This window comes from Crinia signifera, chromosome 19, assembly GCF_055691185.1.
Source record: "Crinia signifera chromosome 19, ASM5569118v1, whole genome shotgun sequence".
Lineage (NCBI taxonomy): Eukaryota > Metazoa > Chordata > Amphibia > Anura > Myobatrachidae > Crinia > Crinia signifera.
Genome location: NC_139226.1, coordinates 43,928,026 through 43,950,050, shown reverse-complemented (window position 1 = coordinate 43,950,050; position 22,025 = coordinate 43,928,026).

The window sequence follows — 22,025 nt, the reverse complement described above, 5'->3', positions numbered from 1 at the left end:
CCAGGTGAAGCAATATCTTTATTAATATCTCGTTTGCTAACAATATTGCATAGAGGTGATTCAGTATATCCAATCAGCCTTCCGCAGCTATCTATCCTATGGCTTACAGGTAACTCCACTATTGAGCCCTTCTGTCTAGGCCACACACAGTAACCTATCACTGTTACCATAACAACACAGGTGTTCTGCCAATGCGCATTTCACTTTAATGGCTTTATCAGGGTCACACATGACCAGTAGCGGTGCCCGAACAGACCTTCTGAGAGCACAGAGGCTGAAGCAGCACTGACAGACCCCTACCCAAACTTTAGTATGGTACTTGGCAAGGCCTGATACACTTGACAGCATTAAGACATGTTATATTGGTATAAAAAACCCTGCCCCAATCTGCAAAGTGCCTCCCACTTTGGTAATATATTTGCCAATTTCAGGGTTGTAAATTGAGGCAGGTAGGAGATATGCTATTCTGCCCTTGCTTATACATACACATAGTCTAAAGGTGGCCATACACACTCAGATTTATCTTCAGATCTGGCTGCTTGAAACAAAACAATGGTTATGGATGAGAGCAAATGACAGTTGACCATTTGCTTGGAAATGTTGGAAAACAGACAAACTGTCACTCATCCATAACCATGTTTTTGTTCCAACCAGCCAGATCTGAAGATAAATCTTACTAGTGTATGGGCACCACTTTATTTGTATACATATATTTGCCAGTCTGGCTGCTGCTAATACCTGTGTGATGACATCACAATGGCCCTGTGATGACATAACAGTGATTCTATGATGTCACAATGCCTGGTGAGCCAGGACGGAACACTAGGAGTCATTCTGTTGCCTGGTCCCGACTTGTGCAGTCAGAGCTTTTGAACGTGTCTGATTATTCAGCATTTTCAGTTCATATATTGTGTTTGGAGAGGAGCAAGGAGAGAGAGGAGAGAGAGTAGGAAGGAGGAGACAAACGGGAGCAGCCCTGCGCTGCGTCCCGTTCTATAGTGGCAAGGTAAGTGCGCTCTTATTTCTATTCATTCTTTTTGTTTGAGCAATTGGGGTTCTTCATGGATTTCTTAAGGGGCGAGGCTCACCTGAAAGTGGGCATGTCATAGCATAGAAGGCGGTTATGTCCCAATTTAGTGGGTGTTTCAGGGGGTCTTTGCCCAAACCTGAGGGGTTATTTATTATTTATATCACTGTCGGTTCCCAATGACCCCCAACATTTTTGGCGTTCAATATGAGCTAAAATCGTTATTCGATTCCAGTGGGTTTGTGTCCCCCCTTCCCCCCCACACACACACACACACAAACACTTTTTTATTTTGGTTTAAACCCTTTCTTTTTGTTGGTGGTTAAATAATCACAATTTGCATGTTACAATGGGCACCGATATTATGCCCACATTTCACTGCAAATGAGGTTGCTGATAAATGGGCTTTAAATAATAAAGCCCTTTATTTCCCCCATTACTCCATTATGGTATTGTATTCGCTGATACCTGCATATCTGTGGTCAGTTGTGTAACACATATTTATACTGATCCTACTAGCGGAGCATTGTGATTCCGGATTATAATTGTATGAATATGAAATGAATTGTAACATTGTGACAGGAGATCGGGGACCATATTCACTTTTTTGCTTTTCATGGCGCCCAGAGAGGTCGCGTATAGTAGCGTAAAGGGCTCGCTTGGCTGCCTATTTCCGCTGCCTATCAAGCAGGTAAACTCCATCCCGCCAAAGGCACGCCCACCCCGCCACACAAATACCCGCACTATGCTGCAAACGCGTACGCTTACACATTCACGCGTAAGCACCCGCATCGAATGATTTTTCCTCTGTTCGTTGTGTTTCCGTCCATTATGACTAGAAGGGATATTTGTGTATAGCTTATTTGTTATTTAAAATTTCTATTTTATCTTTAATTAAGGTGACGCAGTTAGTCAAACTTGCTACAAGAGGGGAAATGGCCCAATTGCCCCCGGCACCGCGGGTAAGACAGGCCCCACCGCCTCCCCGCGAGAAAAAGGCACCACCGCCTCCACGCGAGAGAAAGGCACCACCGCCTCCCTGTGAGAGAAAGGCCCCACCGCCTCCCTGCGAGAGAAAGGCCCCACCGGCACCGAGGGAGAGACAGGCCCCACCGGCACCGAGGGAGAGACAGGCCCCACCGGCACCAAGGGAGAGACAGGCCCCACCGGCACCAAGGGAGAGACAGGCTCCATCGGCACCAAGGGAGAGACAGTCCCCACCGGCACCAAGGGAGAGACAGGCCCCACCGGCACCAAGGGAGAGACAGGCTTCCTCACCATTGAGGAATTCGCCCCTGTTAATATCCACGGTGTGGCAAGAGCCACCGTCACGATCAACGGAATGGTATACGCCCCCATCACCATCCATGGAGAGGCAAGAGCCCCCGTTCCAATCCACGGAGTGGCATGAGAACCCATTCTCAATAGACTGGTATTCCGAGATCCCGGAAACATCCCCGGAGTGGCAAGAGTCTCAGGAAGCATCCACTGAGTGGCAAGAGTCCCAGGAAGCATCCACGGTGTGGCAAGAGTCCCTGGAAGTATCCATGGTGTGGCAAGAGTCCCAGGAAACCTACACGGAGCGGGAAGAGACCCAAGAAACATCTATGGAGTGGCCCCCCGTCACCACCCACAGAGTGGTATACGCCCCCGTCACCATCCACGGAGTGGTATGCACCCCCGCCGCCATCCACGGAATGGCATGCGCCCCCGTCACCATTTACGGAGTGGCAAGCGTCCCTGTCACTGGAGTGGCATGCACCCCCTATACCATCCAAGGAGTGGTATGCACCCCTGTCACCATCACGGAGTGGCATGCACTCCCAATGTAGAGGCGTCCCACTACATTTCAACTTCTGTTAAATATGGAATATTGCACATAACAACCAATCAGACTGTATCTATTATCTCCTATACGATACTTAATAAATGAGTAGTCTAGATAATAGACAAATTATTTATTTAGTATTGTCTAGGAGATACTAGATAGAATCTGATTGGTTGTTATGGGCAACATCCCATCTTATACCCCATCATGTGTTATTTCCAACAACAATTTGGGTAATAAAATGAGTGGTGAATAATACTGTATCTCTGTGGTTATTTCCTCATTTGGAGCGTCTCCATGCTGGGTGAATGCTTGGCGGCTACAGTGTCAGAATATGTCAAATAAAACATGTGTACATTTACTTTTTTAAATATGTCTACACACATCTCAGAGGGTTCCTTGGTCTATGAGAAGACCTAGCCATTACCCGATAATTCTGTCTGCACACATCTCAGAGGGCTCCTTGGTCTATGAGAAGGACCTAGTCATTACCCATCATTCGCCTGTCTACACACATCTCAGAGGGTTCCTTGGTCTATGAGGAGACATAGCCATTACCCATGATTCTTCTATCTACATACATCTCAGAGGGTTCCTTGGTTCCTTTCTCCTATCTACAGACATCTCAAAGGGTTTCTTGATCTATGAGGAGACATAGCCATTACCCCATCATTCTCCTGTCTACACACAACTCAGATGGGTTCCTTGGTCTATGAGGAGATGCAGCCATTACCTCATCATTATTGTGTCTACATACAGGACATCTCAGAGGGTTCCTTGGTCTAGGAGGAGACCCCTTGGTCTAGGAGGAGACCCCATCATTCTCCTGTTTACACACATCTCAGAGGGTTCCTTGCTTTGGTCCTTGCAGTATTTAAAACAGCCATTACAATCCTGTAATTTCAGTAATGTTACAAATGCCTGGGGAGTTCATACAGTAGGTTGCGGCACATTCAAAATGTTACCACAGGAAACAAAATGGCCACTTCACAAAGCGCTGCAGTGAGGCCCCTCGTTCACAGTGACTGATATTTTGCATCTTCCTAACAAGTTTGTGCTAAAATAATGCACACAAACCAATATTAGCATTGCTGTCTGTCAAAAAAAGTGTATTAGTAGGTCGACGATAACTAGGTCAACGGTAATTAGGTCAACCACTATTGGTCGACAGTTGGAAAGAGATAAAAACAGCCAACCAGCTTCTAACTGCCATGTTACGGCCTGTGTTTCAAAAATGTCAGCTAAGAGCTGATTGGTTGGTACCTTAGCTCTCTCCAATCTTTGATAAATATCCTCCTTACAGACACAGCAGGCTTCTTCCGAACACTTCAAGTCCAGCGCTTATTTGGTGCAGACAAGGAAATGGGTAATTATGTCCTGACAGTACAGTGTATAGATTACAAAAAGACCGACAAGCCTTGATGAACAGCACACGTGGCACACTTATCTCTCTCCTTATGTACACACCACTGGAGATTGGTTTAGTCAGATGATTATCGATTTTGGCCACACTTTATTTGATACAAACGGAAAAGAGGAGACGCCCAATCCACATGTGGAAGGGAATATGGATTGTATGCTCCACTGGGGCAGGGACTGATGTGAATGTTCAAATATTCTCTGTAAAGTGCAGCGGAATCTGTGTGCGCTATATAAGAAACTGCTAATAAATAAATTAATAATATAGGGATGTATGGTATTTTCTCCCCACTCAGGCAGGCATCTTCGATGATGGGTATCCATATATAACAAGAATCCCTTTCAATACTGCAGTCATCTCTACTGTATAAACCAGTTTGAGGTGGAGAAGAGGAGACTAATATACCTTCATAGGGATGTATTATCTATTGAAAGCGCTGATGAACGAGACACGATTTCATATGGTCTTGCATATGATCTTTTTCTTTCATGTGTTTATATGGTGTGGGGACACCATCCCTGTGTCTTCATCCACCAAGATGCATTCTACGCGCGATTTGAACACCTTTATATTACTTTCATACTATAGAGTAGGCTACTATAGTTACACACAATGTGTCAGTAAGCTAGTGCTATTACAGGTAGAGATGAGCGGGTCCGTATCCCCGAGATCCGACAGATCCGAATCTCGGGATCCGAGGCGGCTCAGGAGTTCCCGCCTCAATTCCGGACCGAAAACGAGGCAAAACATCATCATCGCGCTGTCGGATTCTCGCGGGAGCGGGATCTTTTAAAAGACGCACGCGCGCTCGACATCTTCACTCCAATCTTGGAGAGTGAAGAGGGTGGTTGGGAAGTGGTGCTGTGCTCCGTGCCATGCTGTGCTGTGCTCCGTGACCTGCCCTGTGCCCTCACTGCCCTGAGCCCTGTAGTGTGATTTAAATAACTAGGTGCTGCAGTGCTCACACGCAGGGGCTGCAGTGTCCACTGTCCAGGGGCTGTCCTGTGGTCCGTGCCCTGTTGTGATTTATTTAGCCCTAAGCCCTGTGTTGTGATTTATTTAGCCCTGAGCCCTGTGTTGTGTGCTTTAACTAACTAACTCAGTGCTGCAGTGCTCACACGCAGGGGCTGCAGTGCTGCTGAGTAGTACACTGAGTACAGGGGCTGCAGTAATACAAGGGGCTGTGTCCAGTGTGACGGCCTATATCCATTGTCCAGTGTCACGAGTCACGACATATATCCTGTGTCCAATGTGACTACATATATCCATTGTCCAGTGTGACGACATATATCCTGTGTCCAGTGTGACGACATATATCCTATGTCCAGTGTGACGACATATATCCATTGTCCAGTGTGACGACATATATCCTGTGTCCAGTGTGATGACATATATCCTGTGTCCAGTGTGACGACATATATCCTGTGTCCAGTGTGAGGACATATATCCAGTGTCCAGTGTGACAGATATATCCATTGTCCAGTGTGACGACATATATACTGTGTCCAGTGTGACGACATGTGTCCAGTGTGACATCTAACCATTGTGTGACGGCATATATCCAGTGTCCAGCGTGACATATATCCATTGTCCAGTGTGACAACATATATCCTGTGTCCAGCGTGACATATATCCATTGTCCAGTGTGACGACATATATCCAGTGTCCAGTGTGACATATATCCATTGTCTAGTGTGACGACATATATCCTGTGTCCAGTGTGACTACATATATCCAGTGTCCAGTGTGACAATATATATCCAGTGTCCAGGGGCGGATCCAGGATAAAATGACAGGGGGGGCACCATGATAAAAAAGGGTTTGGGTGGGGGAGGGGCGGTGTTAGTGGTGCCAGTGTACATGCTAAGAGAGCGGCAGGAGAGGGTGGGAATGGAATTAAAAATAGGCCCTGGCATTTAAAGTACGCGGGCCCACTATGGCGACAAAAGTGAAGGATGTAGTTGTGCGCGCGCCGAAGGCGCGCTCCGGAAAAGGGTGTGTGGCCACTCAACAGGGGGCGTGTCAACACCATATACAACTTCTACACATTATGCAACAAAATACTACACCCCATTATACTTGCCCCTTACACATGATGCCAAATGGAATGAGCCAAAATTGACATAATGCCACATGGATTGAGACAAAATTCAAATAATGCCACATGGATTGTGTCAAAATTCACATAATGCCACATGGATTGAGCCAAAATTCACATAATGCCAAATGAATTGTGTCAAAATTCACATAATGCCACACGGATTGAGCCAAATGCATAAAATGCCATACGGATTGAGCCAAAATTCACATAATGCCACATGGATTGGGAAAAAATTCACATAATGCCACATGGATTAAGCCAAAATTCCCATAATGCCACATAGATTGAGCCAAAATTCACATAATGCCACACGGATTGAGCCAGAATTCACATAATGCCACACAGATTAAGCCAAAATTCACAATACACTTCATAAACAGGGACATTGTCCACCAAAGGCTCGCATAAAACATTTACACCATAATGTCCATTACACGTTAAGTTACAAGCCATTATGTCCATTATGTGTTATGCCAAACACCATAATGCCTATTAAAAATTATGCTACATAAGTGCTGCTTCTCTACATGCTCATTGCCAAGGGTTCCATGCTCATTGCCAGAGGTTTCATGTTCATTGCCATGTGGGATTACATGCTCATTGCCAAGGAGGAATACATGCTTGTGGTAAATGGGGGACAGCCGCCGCCAGGCAGAAGTGATAGCCACTGACAGTGGCAGAGCCTGGCTGTATTCAGAGCACTGCAGGTCCCGGCTATTTGAAATAATACCCCTTTCACACCATGAAATGCATTCCCAGGTTGCCCCCTTTTACACCAGCCTAGTCCCTGCATTTTCTGGTGTAAGGGGGAGAGAAAACCACCCCTCCCCCCCAGTGCCAGATTAAGGTCTAAATGGGCCTGGAGCTGAAAATGATCAAGGGCCTATTATGCGCAATAATAGGGGTTGTGGCCAGCACCTAATAATGTGGAAGGCGTGACCAATGTTCTGTTTGGGTGGTCTGCTCATGGGTGTGTCTCTATTTGTATAGATACTTTCAACTAATTATATATGCCTGGAAAAGGCAGGGGGCTGGCATAGGAAAAATGCAGGGAGATACGCAGGATGCCGATGTCCTAAGATACTTTCAGGGTGAGGCGACACTCCAGTCATAAAAAAAAATACTGAAAGCCAAAACTTGGTAGACAACATTTCAGCAGCTTTAATGTGGTCACCTAAATTTACCACACCATATACCTCTTATACAAATCATGCAACACAATAGTAACCCCCTTATACTGTACTTGCCTCTTACACATTATGCCACACTGACTGAGCAAAAATTCACACTATGGCACACGGATTGAGCAATAATGCACAATATGCTTCATAAATAGTGGCATTGCACGTATAAAACCCCCATTATATGTTAAGCCACACACCATAATGTCCATTACGTATTATGCCAAAACACATAATGCCTATTAAAAATTATGATACATAAGTGCTGCTTACCTACATGCTCATTGCCAGGGGTTCCATGTTCATTGCCATGTGGGATTACATGCTCATTGCCAAGGGGGAATACATGCTCGCGGTAACTGGGGGACAGCTGCCGCCGTGCAGAAATGACAGCCATTGACAGCTGGGCAGAGAGCAGGGGGCTGCCCGGCTGTATTCAGAACACTGCAGGTCATGGCTATTTGAAATAATATCCCTTTCACACCAGAAAATGCAGGGATTTACCCAGGAATATGGTCCCAGGATCATGCAGGGACAGTCCCGTGCTGGCCCTTGCATTTTCTGGTGTGAGGGGGAGAGAAAACCCCCCCTCTTTAAACAACCAGCTATATCTTCAGAACCAACTGACTCATTTACATGTGGTCTTCGAATGATTTTGGTCACATGAAAGTGGGCCATTTGGCTCCAGAGAAATAAATTTGTCCTCAAACAACATAAACAGCCATGTAATTATATTTCAGAAATGGAAAATCTGTTTACCTGCAATATCTCTAGAACCAATGAACCCATATGGTTCCTGGTATCAAACTGACTGAGTTCAACCTCAAGCTTCTATGATGCCGAAGGGGGAACTGGCAGCCGTTGGAACTGGGTGGGGGTCGGAATTAGCAGGTCTCATGTTATCCTATGGCGGCATACCCGGTTCCCGGGGGGCTAGTGACGCAGGAGAGTGGGCCTGGAGCTGTAGCTCCATCAGGCCCATTGTTAATCCGGCCCTGCTCCCCCCTTTAACCAGTTATCTCATTTAACTGGCTATATCTTCGGAACCAACTGACCCATTTACATGAGACAAGTATTATATTGAAGAACTTTTGAGTGGGCTTTGAATGATTTTGGTCCAGTGAAACTGGAACGTTTGGTTCCAGAGTAATCTGTCCTCAAAGAACATGAACAGCCATGAAATTACATTTCAAAAATTAAAAAATCGGTTTATAAGCAATATATCTGGAACCGATTGACCGATTTGGACCAGCCTGATATCATATTGAAGGCCCAGCGATTTTGAATTGAATGAAATCAACTTTCAAGCTTCTGTGATGCTAAAGCGGGAACTGGCAGCCGTCGGAATCGGGTGGGGGTCGGAATTGACGGGTCCCATATTATCCTATGGAGAAAAAACGTTACAGGTTTGCCAGGCGATATCTCCGGTTCCCGGGGGGCTAGAGACACGGGGCTGGGCTCGTTGGAAAGCCCTGGTCCTCAGCTACAAAATAAATGACAGGGGGGGCACGTGCCCGGGTGCCCCTCCCCTGAATCCGCCACTGCCAGTGTCCAATGTGACATATATCCTGTGTCCAGTGTGACGACATATATCCTGTGTCCAGTGTGACTACATATATCCAGTGTCCAGTGTGATGACATATATCCAGTGTCCAGTGTGACGACATATATCCAGTGTCCAGTGTGACATATATCCATTGTCCAGTGTGACAACATATATCCAGTGTTCAGTGTGACATGTAACCATTGTGTGACGGCATATATCCAGTGTCCAGCGTGACATATATCCATTGTCCAGTCTGACAACATATATCCTGTGTCCAGTGTGACATATATCCATTGTCCAGTGTGACGACATATATCCTGTGTCCAGTGTGACATGTAACCTTTGTGTGACGGCATATATCCTGTGTCCAGCGTGACATATATCCATTGTCCAGTGTGACGACATATATCCAGAGTCCAGTGTGACATATATCCATTGTCCAGTGTGACTACATATATCCAGTGTCCAGTGTGACAGGGGCTGTGTCCAGTGTACAGGGGCTGTGTACAGGGGTTGTGTCCAGTGTACAGGGGTTGTGTCCAGTATACACGAGCTGTGTACAGGAGCTGTGTCCAGGGTCCAGGGGCTGTGTCCAGTGTGATGGCTGTATCCAGTGTACAGGAGCTGTGTCCCGGGGCGGTGTCCAGAGGCTGTGTCCATTGTCCAGGGGCTGTGTCCAGGGGCTGTGTCCAGGGTAACGGGCTGTGTCCATTGTCCAGGGGCTGTGTCCAGGGTGACGGGCTGTGTCCAGTGTCCAGGGGCAGTGTCAAGTGTGAAGGCTGTGTCCAGTGTACAGGAGCTGTGTCCAGGGGCGGTGTCCAGAGGCTGTGTCCAGTGTGACGGCTGTATCCATTGTCCAGGGCCTATGTCCAGTGTGACGGGCTGTGTCCAGGGGCAGTGTCCAGGGGCTGTGTCCATTGTCCAGGGGCTGTGTCCAGGGTGACGGGCTGTGTCCAGTGGCAGTGTCCAGTGTGAAGGCTGTGTCCAGTGTACAGGAGCTGTGTCCAGGGGCGGTGTCCAGAGGCTGTGTCCAGTGTGACGGCTGTGTCCATTGTCCAGGGGCTGTGTCCAGTGTGACGGGCTGTGTCCAGGGGCAGTGTCCAGGGGCTGTGTCCAGAGGCTGTGTCCATTGTCCAGGGGCTGTGTCCAGGGTGACGTGCTGTGTCCAGTGTCCAGGGGCAGTGTCCAGGGGCTGTGTCCAGGGACAGTGTCCAGTGTCCAAGGGGTTGTGTCCAGTATGACAGGCTGTGTCCAGTGTAAAGTATGAAAAATAAATAAAAGTAATAAATAAAATAAAAACACATTTTTGGAGGATGATGGAGGAGGAAATAGTGGGAGATCAGCAACCTGATAGAAGTGCTGAAGCTGCTACCACCAGTCATGACAAGGCCGATACCTCTTTGTATGTGCTCTTTGGAGCATTTCTCTTTTTTTGGGATAGTTTATTAAACTGCCACCCTGTCTGCCCCTGCAGTGCCGCTCTGCCAGGTTGGAAGTGTAAGGTCCACATGTATGTGATGCCGACTGCTGTCGCTTAGCTTAGTCATCCAGCTACCTCGGTATACCCTTTTGGCCCAACTACAGTAAATTAAAACAATTTTGTAAGCTGTGAAGTGATCAAAATTAACTAGAAATGAGTGGAAACTAATGTTATTGAGGTCAATAATACTTTAGGGGCAAAAACAGGCCCAAATTCTGTTATTTTAGCCATTTTTAGCATTTTTTAAAAAAAATCCAGATCCAAAACCAAAACCCACAATGGTGGTTTTGCCAAAACCAATCCAGATACAAAACACGAAGGGAGATCCAGATCCAAAACCAAAACCCGAAAAGTGGCCGCCGCACATCTCTAATTACAGGGTGAGCTGCTAAACTTACACACAATATGTCAGTAGTTACTCACAAAGAGTCAGTAAGCCAGTGCCATACAGATAGGCTGCCATAGATACACACAATGTGTCAGTAAGCCAGTTCTATACAGGGTAGGCTGCTATAGATACACACTATGTGTCAGTAAGACGTGCTATACAGGGTAGGCTGCTATAGATACATGTAATGTGTCAGCAAGTCGGTGCTATACAGGGTAGTAGTGTTCCCGCTAGGCTTATTTCACGGGGCGCTGCGCCCTGCCCCTTTTATAGCTGCCGATTTTCGCCCTGCCTGTTTCTGCCCGCCCTGCATAGTTAATAGCCGCTGCCGCGCTAGAAGTCTCCTCCCGCTGACAGTGTAAGCTGCTAGCGCGGCAGCGTGTGGACACTCCCCCCTCAGCCCTGACATGCCGCAGCAGCGGGGGGGACAGTGAGCACCAGGAGATCATGGGGCAGAGGCTGCTCTGTGCGTGACAGTGCGTCCCCTTGAAGACATCGGCCCAGAAGCCTGCTGGTGGTGACACCTGCTGGCTGGAGGCAGTGCTTGGCCCCCGGGGCCGGTGATGGACAGCTGGGCACCCTGGGATATGCAGCCCTCTCGCTCCCCCGCCGCCGCGCACTTGTTGATGCGCCCGAGTGCAGCGTGTAGGGGGGGTCCCGGCTCATCTGCCCCCTCTCCGCAGGCCAAACGGACTCCTCAGCGCTGCCTCTGGGGGACTTTATGGGGAATATAACGTGTCACAAAATGGATTATATAGCATAAATGTGCTGATGGTGTGACGCTCAGGTGTCACAAGATGGATTATATAGTATAAATGTGCTGATGGAGTGACGCTCAGGTGTCACAAGATGGGTTATATAGCATAAATGTGCTGATGGTGTGACGCTCAGGTGTCACAAGATGGATTATATAGTATAAATGTGCTGATGGAGTGACGCTCAGGTGTCACAAGATGGATTATATAGTATAAATGTGCTGATGGTGTGACGCTCAGGTGTCACAGGATGGATTATATAGCATAAATGTGCTGATGGTGTGACGCTCAGGTGTCACAAGATGGGTTATATAGCATAAATGTGCTGATGGTGTAACGCTCAGGTGTCACAGGATGGATTATATAGCATAAATGTGCTGATGGTGTAACGCTCAGGTGTCACAGGATGGATTATATAGCATAAATGTGCTGATGGTGTGACGCTCAGGTGTCACAAGATGGGTTATATAGCATAAATGTGCTGATGGTGTAACGCTCAGGTGTCACAGGATGGATTATATAGCATAAATGTGCTGATGGTGTGAGGCTCAGGTGTCACAGGATGGATTATATAGCATAAATGTGCCGATGGTGTGACACTCCGGTGTCACAAGATGGGTGATATATCATAAATGTGCCGATGGTGTGACACTCTGGTGTCACAAGATGGTTATATAGCATAAATGTGCTGATGGTGTGACGCTCAGGTGTCACTGGATGGATTATATAGCATAAATGTGCTGATGGTGTGACGCTCCGGTGTCACAAGATGGGTTATATAGTATAAATGTGCTGATGGTGTGACACTCAGGTGTCACAGGATGGATTATATAGCATAAATGTGCTGATGGTGTGACGCTCCGGTGTTACAAGACGGTTATATAGCATAAATGTGCCGATGGTGTGACGCTCGGGTGTCACAAGGTGGATTATATACTGTAGCAATAACGTGCTGATGGTTTGAAGATCAGGTGTCACCATTTTGACCTTTTAAATTAAAATGTGCCCTCGCGAATGAAAAATGTGCTCTCGCGAATGAAAAATGTGCCCTCGCGATTGAAAAATGTGCCCTCGCGATTGAAAAATGTGCCCTCGCGATTGAAAAATGTGCCGTTCCCGTGATCAGCACCCTGCCCTAAAAAATTTCTAGAGTGAACACTAGGTAGGCTACTATAGTTACACACAATTTGTCAGTAAAATGTGATATACTGTACAGGGTAGTCGTTTATAGTTACACAATGTGTCAGTAAGCCAGTGATATACAGGGTAGGTAGATGTTACACTGACGGTCAGAGAGCAGTGATTCACTCCTAACATTCCGTTTATAAATCGTTAATGGTATCATTCAGTGTTTAAGACCTAGATTGTTCGCCCACCAGGTGAAGCAATATCTTTATCAATATCTCGTTTGCTAACAATATTGCATAGAGGTGATTCAGTATATCCAATCAGCCTTCCGCAGCTATCTATCCTATGGCTTACAGGTAACTCCACTATTGAGCCCTTCTGTCTAGGCCACACACAGTAACCTATCACTGTTACCATAACAACACAGGTGTTCCGCCAATGCGCATTTCACTTTAATGGCTTTATCAGGGTCGCACATGACCAGTAGCGGTGCCCAAACAGACCTTGAGAGCACAGAGGCTGAAGCAGCACTGACAGACCCCTACCCAAACTTTAGTATGGTACTTGGCAAGGCCTGATACACTTGACAGCATTAAGACATGTTATATTGGTATAAAAAACCCTGCCCCAATCTGCAAAGCGCCTCCCACTTTGGTAATATATTTGCCAATTTCAGGGTTGTAAATTGAGGCAGGTAGGAGATATGCTATTCTGCCCTTGCTTATACATACACATAGTCTAAAGGTGGCCATACACACTCAGATTTATCTTCAGATCTGGCTGCTTGAAACAAAACAATGGTTATGGATGAGAGCAAATGACAGTTGACCATTTGCTTGGAAATGTTGGAAAACAGACAAACTGTCACTCATCCATAACCATGTTTTTGTTCCAACCAGCCAGATCTGAAGATAAATCTTACTAGTGTATGGGCACCACTTTATTTGTATACATATATTTGCCAGTCTGGCTGCTGCTAATACCTGTGTGATGACATCACAATGGCCCTGTGATGACATAACAGTGATTCTATGATGTCACAATGCCTGGTGAGCCAGGACGGAACACTAGGAGTCATTCTGTTGCCTGGTCCCGACTTGTGCAGTCAGAGCTTTTGAACGTGTCTGATTATTCAGCATTTTCAGTTCATATATTGTGTTTGGAGAGGAGCAAGGAGAGAGAGGAGAGAGAGTAGGAAGGAGGAGACAAACGGGAGCAGCCCTGCGCTGCGTCCCGTTCTATAGTGGCAAGGTAAGTGCGCTCTTATTTCTATTCATTCTTTTTGTTTGAGCAATTGGGGTTCTTCATGGATTTCTTAAGGGGCGAGGCTCACCTGAAAGTGGGCGTGTCATAGCATAGAAGGCGGTTATGTCCCAATTTAGTGGGTGTTTCAGGGGGTCTTTGCCCAAACCTGAGGGGTTATTTATTATTTATATCACTGTCGGTTCCCAATGACCCCCAACATTTTTGGCGTTCAATATGAGCTAAAATCGTTATTCGATTCCAGTGGGTTTGTGTCCCCCCTTCCCCCCCACACACACACACACACACACACACAAACACTTTTTTATTTTGGTTTAAACCCTTTCTTTTTGTTGGTGGTTAAATAATCACAATTTGCATGTTACAATGGGCACCGATATTATGCCCACATTTCACTGCAAATGAGGTTGCTGATAAATGGGCTTTAAATAATAAAGCCCTTTATTTCCCCCATTACTCCATTATGGTATTGTATTCGCTGATACCTGCATATCTGTGGTCAGTTGTGTAACACATATTTATACTGATCCTACTAGCGGAGCATTGTGATTCCGGATTATAATTGTATGAATATGAAATGAATTGTAACATTGTGACAGGAGATCGGGGACCATATTCACTTTTTTGCTTTTCATGGCGCCCAGAGAGGTCGCGTATAGTAGCGTAAAGGGCTCGCTTGGCTGCCTATTTCCGCTGCCTATCAAGCAGGTAAACTCCATCCCGCCAAAGGCACGCCCACCCCGCCACACAAATACCCGCACTATGCTGCAAACGCGTACGCTTACACATTCACGCGTAAGCACCCGCATCGAATGATTTTTCCTCTGTTCGTTGTGTTTCCGTCCATTATGACTAGAAGGGATATTTGTGTATAGCTTATTTGTTATTTAAAATTTCTATTTTATCTTTAATTAAGGTGACGCAGTTAGTCAAACTTGCTACAAGAGGGGAAATGGCCCAATTGCCATCAGAGAGCCAAACCAAACAAGAACCCCGGGAGAGGCAGATGCCCCCGGCACCGCGGGTAAGACAGGCCCCACCGCCTCCCCGCGAGAAAAAGGCACCACCGCCTCCACGCGAGAGAAAGGCACCACCGCCTCCCCGCGAGAGAAAGGCCCCACCGCCTCCCTGTGAGAGAAAGGCCCCACCGCCTCCCTGCGAGAGAAAGGCCCCACCGGCACCGAGGGAGAGACAGGCCCCACCGGCACCGAGGGAGAGACAGGCCCCACCGACACCAAGGGAGAGACAGGCCCCACCGGCACCAAGGGAGAGACAGGCTCCATCGGCACCAAGGGAGAGACAGTCCCCACCGGCACCAAGGGAGAGACAGGCCCCACCGGCACCAAGGGAGAGACAGGCTTCCTCACCATTGAGGAATTCGCCCCTGTTAATATCCACGGTGTGGCAAGAGCCACCGTCACGATCAACGGAATGGTATACGCCCCCATCACCATCCATGGAGAGGCAAGAGCCCCCGTTCCAATCCACGGAGTGGCATGAGAACCCATTCTCAATAGACTGGTATTCCGAGATCCCGGAAACATCCCCGGAGTGGCAAGAGTCTCAGGAAGCATCCACTGAGTGGCAAGAGTCCCAGGAAGCATCCACGGTGTGGCAAGAGTCCCTGGAAGTATCCATGGTGTGGCAAGAGTCCCAGGAAACCTACACGGAGCGGGAAGAGACCCAAGAAACATCTATGGAGTGGCCCCCCGTCACCACCCACAGAGTGGTATACGCCCCCATCACCATCCACGGAGTGGTATGCACCCCCGCCGCCATCCACGGAATGGCATGCGCCCCCGTCACCATTTACGGAGTGGCAAGCGTCCCTGTCACTGGAGTGGCATGCACCCCCTATACCATCCAAGGAGTGGTATGCACCCCTGTCACCATCACGGAGTGGCATGCACTCCCAATGTAGAGGCGTCCCACTACATTTCAACTTCTGTTAAATATGGAATATTGCACATAACAACCAATCAGACTGTATCTATTATCTCCTATACGATACTTAATAAATGAGTAGTCTAGATAATAGACAAATTATTTATTTAGTATTGTCTAGGAGATACTAGATAGAATCTGATTGGTTGTTATGGGCAACATCCCATCTTATACCCCATCATGTGTTATTTCCAACAACAATTTGGGTAATAAAATGAGTGGTGAATAATACTGTATCTCTGTGGTTATTTCCTCATTTGGAGCGTCTCCATGCTGGGTGAATGCTTGGCGGCTACAGTGTCAGAATATGTCAAATAAAACATGTGTACATTTACTTTTTTAAATATGTCTACACACATCTCAGAGGGTTCCTTGGTCTATGAGAAGACCTAGCCATTACCCGATAATTCTGTCTGCACACATCTCAGAGGGCTCCTTGGTCTATGAGAAGGACCTAGTCATTACCCATCATTCGCCTGTCTACACACATCTCAGAGGGTTCCTTGGTCTATGAGGAGACATAGCCATTACCCATGATTCTTCTATCTACATACATCTCAGAGGGTTCCTTGGTTCCTTTCTCCTATCTACAGACATCTCAAAGGGTTTCTTGATCTATGAGGAGACATAGCCATTACCCCATCATTCTCCTGTCTACACACAACTCAGATGGGTTCCTTGGTCTATGAGGAGATGCAGCCATTACCTCATCATTATTGTGTCTACATACAGGACATCTCAGAGGGTTCCTTGGTCTAGGAGGAGACCCCTTGGTCTAGGAGGAGACCCCATCATTCTCCTGTTTACACACATCTCAGAGGGTTCCTTGCTTTGGTCCTTGCAGTATTTAAAACAGCCATTACAATCCTGTAATTTCAGTAATGTTACAAATGCCTGGGGAGTTCATACAGTAGGTTGCGGCACATTCAAAATGTTACCACAGGAAACAAAATGGCCACTTCACAAAGCGCTGCAGTGAGGCCCCTCGTTCACAGTGACTGATATTTTGCATCTTCCTAACAAGTTTGTGCTAAAATAATGCACACAAACCAATATTAGCATTGCTGTCTGTCAAAAAAAGTGTATTAGTAGGTCGACGATAACTAGGTCAACGGTAATTAGGTCAACCACTATTGGTCGACAGTTGGAAAGAGATAAAAACAGCCAACCAGCTTCTAACTGCCATGTTACGGCCTGTGTTTCAAAAATGTCAGCTAAGAGCTGATTGGTTGGTACCTTAGCTCTCTCCAATCTTTGATAAATATCCTCCTTACAGACACAGCAGGCTTCTTCCGAACACTTCAAGTCCAGCGCTTATTTGGTGCAGACAAGGAAATGGGTAATTATGTCCTGACAGTACAGTGTATAGATTACAAAAAGACCGACAAGCCTTGATGAACAGCACACGTGGCACACTTATCTCTCTCCTTATGTACACACCACTGGAGAGTGGTATAGTCAGATGATTATCGATTTTGGCCACACTTTATTTGATACAAACGGAAAAGAGGAGACGCCCAATCCACATGTGGAAGGGAATATGGATTGTATGCTCCACTGGGGCAGGGACTGATGTGAATGTTCAAATATTCTCTGTAAAGTGCAGCGGAATCTGTGTGCGCTATATAAGAAACTGCTAATAAATAAATTAATAATATAGGGATGTATGGTATTTTCTCCCCACTCAGGCAGGCATCTTCGATGATGGGTATCCATATATAACAAGAATCCCTTTCAATACTGCAGTCATCTCTACTGTATAAACCAGTTTGAGGTGGAGAAGAGGAGACTAATATACCTTCATAGGGATGTATTATCTATTGAAAGCGCTGATGAACGAGACACGATTTCATATGGTCTTGCATATGATCTTTTTCTTTCATGTGTTTATATGGTGTGGGGACACCATCCCTGTGTCTTCATCCACCAAGATGCATTCTACGCGCGATTTGAACACCTTTATATTACTTTCATACTATAGAGTAGGCTACTATAGTTACACACAATGTGTCAGTAAGCTAGTGCTATTACAGGTAGAGATGAGCGGGTCCGGATCCCCGAGATCTGACAGATCCGAATCTCGGGATCCGAGGCGGCTCAGGAGTTCCCGCCTCAATTCCGGACCGAAAACAAGGCAAAACATCATCATCGCGCTGTCGGATTCTCGCGGGAGCGGGATCTTTTAAAAGACGCACGCGCGCTCGACATCTTCACTTCAATCTTGGAGAGTGAAGAGGGTGGTTGGGAAGTGGTGCTGTGCTCCGTGCCATGCTGTGCTGTGCTCCGTGACCTGCCCTGTGCCCTCACTGCCCTGAGCCCTGTAGTGTGATTTAAATAACTAGGTGCTGCAGTGCTCACACGCAGGGGCTGCAGTGTCCACTGTCCAGGGGCTGTCCTGTGGTCCGTGCCCTGTTGTGATTTATTTAGCCCTAAGCCCTGTGTTGTGATTTATTTAGCCCTGAGCCCTGTGTTGTGTGCTTTAACTAACTAACTCAGTGCTGCAGTGCTCACACGCAGGGGCTGCAGTGCTGCTGAGTAGTACACTGAGTACAGGGGCTGCAGTAATACAAGGGGCTGTGTCCAGTGTGACGGCCTATATCCATTGTCCAGTGTCACGAGTCACGACATATATCCTGTGTCCAATGTGACTACATATATCCATTGTCCAGTGTGACGACATATATCCTGTGTCCAGTGTGACGACATATATCCTATGTCCAGTGTGACGACATATATCCATTGTCCAGTGTGACGACATATATCCTGTGTCCAGTGTGATGACATATATCCTGTGTCCAGTGTGACGACATATATCCTGTGTCCAGTGTGAGGACATATATCCAGTGTCCAGTGTGACAGATATATCCATTGTCCAGTGTGACGACATATATACTGTGTCCAGTGTGACGACATGTGTCCAGTGTGACATCTAACCATTGTGTGACGGCATATATCCAGTGTCCAGCGTGACATATATCCATTGTCCAGTGTGACGACATATATCCTGTGTCCAGCGTGACATATATCCATTGTCCAGTGTGACGACATATATACAGTGTCCAGTGTGACATATATCCATTGTCTAGTGTGACGACATATATCCTGTGTCCAGTGTGACTACATATATCCAGTGTCCAGTGTGACAATATATATCCAGTGTCCAGGGGCGGATCCAGGATAAAATGACAGGGGGGGCACCATGATAAAAAAGGGTTTGGGTGGGGGAGGGGCGGTGTTAGTGGTGCCAGTGTACATGCTAAGAGAGCGGCAGGAGAGGGTGGGAATGGAATTAAAAATAGGCCCTGGCATTTAAAGTACGCGGTCCCACTATGGCGACAAAAGTGAAGGATGTAGTTGTGCGCGCGCCAAAGGCGCGCTCCGGAAAAGGGTGTGTGGCCACTCAACAGGGGGCGTGTCAACACCATATACAACTTCTACACATTATGCAACAAAATACTAGACCCCATTATACTTGCCCCTTACACATGATGCCACATGGAATGAGCCAAAATTGACATAATGCCACATGGATTGAGACAAAATTCAAATAATGCCACATGGATTGTGTCAAAATTCACATAATGCCACATGGATTGAGCCAAAATTCACATAATGCCAAATGAATTGTGTCAAAATTCACATAATGCCACACGGATTGAGCCAAATGCATAAAATGCCATACGGATTGAGCCAAAATTCACATAATGCCACATGGATTGGGAAAAAATTCACATAATGCCACATGGATTAAGCCAAAATTCCCATAATGCCACATAGATTGAGCCAAAATTCACATAATGCCACACGGATTGAGCCAGAATTCACATAATGCCACACAGATTAAGCCAAAATTCACAATACACTTCATAAACAGGGACATTGTCCACCAAAGGCTCGCATAAAACATTTACACCATAATGTCCATTACACGTTAAGTTACAAGCCATTATGTCCATTATGTGTTATGCCAAACACCATAATGCCTATTAAAAATTATGCTACATAAGTGCTGCTTCTCTACATGCTCATTGCCAAGGGTTCCATGCTCATTGCCAGAGGTTTCATGTTCATTGCCATGTGGGATTACATGCTCATTGCCAAGGAGGAATACATGCTTGTGGTAAATGGGGGACAGCCGCCGCCAGGCAGAAGTGATAGCCACTGACAGTGGCAGAGCCTGGCTGTATTCAGAGCACTGCAGGTCCCGGCTATTTGAAATAATACCCCTTAACACCATGAAATGCATTCCCAGGTTGCCCCCTTTTACACCAGCCTAGTCCCTGCATTTTCTGGTGTAAGGGGGAGAGAAAACCACCCCTCCCCCCCAGTGCCAGATTAAGGTCTAAATGGGCCTGGAGCTGAAAATGATCAAGGGCCTATTATGCGCAATAATAGGGGTTGTGGCCAGCACCTAATAATGTGGAAGGCGTGACCAATGTTCTGTTTGGGTGGTCTGCTCATGGGTGTGTCTCTATTTGTATAGATACTTTCAACTAATTATATATGCCTGGAAAAGGCAGGGGGCTGGCATAGGAAAAATGCAGGGAGATACGCAGGATGCCGATGTCCTAAGATACTTTCAGGGTGAGGCGACACTCCAGTCATAAAAAAAAATACTGAAAGCCAAAACTTGGTAGACAACATTTCAGCAGCTTTAATGTGGTCACCTAAATTTACCACACCATATACCTCTTATACAAATCATGCAACACAATAGTAACCCCCTTATACTGTACTTGCCTCTTACACATTATGCCACACTGACTGAGCAAAAATTCACACTATGGCACACGGATTGAGCAATAATGCACAATATGCTTCATAAATAGTGGCATTGCACGTATAAAACCCCCATTATATGTTAAGCCACACACCATAATGTCCATTACGTATTATGCCAAAACACATAATGCCTATTAAAAATTATGATACATAAGTGCTGCTTACCTACATGCTCATTGCCAGGGGTTCCATGTTCATTGCCATGTAAGATTACATGCTCATTGCCAAGGGGGAATACATGCTCGCGGTAACTGGGGGACAGCTGCCGCCGTGCAGAAATGACAGCCATTGACAGCTGGGCAGAGAGCAGGGGGCTGCCCGGCTGTATTCAGAACACTGCAGGTCATGGCTATTTGAAATAATATCCCTTTCACACCAGAAAATGCAGGGATTTACCCAGGAATATGGTCCCAGGATCATGCAGGGACAGTCCCGTGCTGGCCCTTGCATTTTCTGGTGTGAGGGGGAGAGAAAACCCCCCCTCTTTAAACAACCAGCTATATCTTCAGAACCAACTGACTCATTTACATGTGGTCTTCGAATGATTTTGGTCACATGAAAGTGGGCCATTTGGCTCCAGAGAAATAAATTTGTCCTCAAACAACATAAACAGCCATGTAATTATATTTCAGAAATGGAAAATCGGTTTACCTGCAATATCTCTAGAACCAATGAACCCATATGGTTCCTGGTATCAAACTGACTGAGTTCAACCTCAAGCTTCTATGATGCCGAAGGGGGAACTGGCAGCCGTTGGAACTGGGTGGGGGTCGGAATTAGCAGGTCTCATGTTATCCTATGGCGGCATACCCGGTTCCCGGGGGGCTAGTGACGCAGGAGAGTGGGCCTGGAGCTGTAGCTCCATCAGGCCCATTGTTAATCCGGCCCTGCTCCCCCCTTTAACCAGTTATCTCATTTAACTGGCTATATCTTCGGAACCAACTGACCCATTTACATGAGACAAGTATTATATTGAAGAACTTTTGAGTGGGCTTTGAATGATTTTGGTCCAGTGAAACTGGAACGTTTGGTTCCAGAGTAATCTGTCCTCAAAGAACATGAACAGCCATGAAATTACATTTCAAAAATTAAAAAATCGGTTTATAAGCAATATATCTGGAACCGATTGACCGATTTGGACCAGCCTGATATCATATTGAAGGCCCAGCGATTTTGAATTGA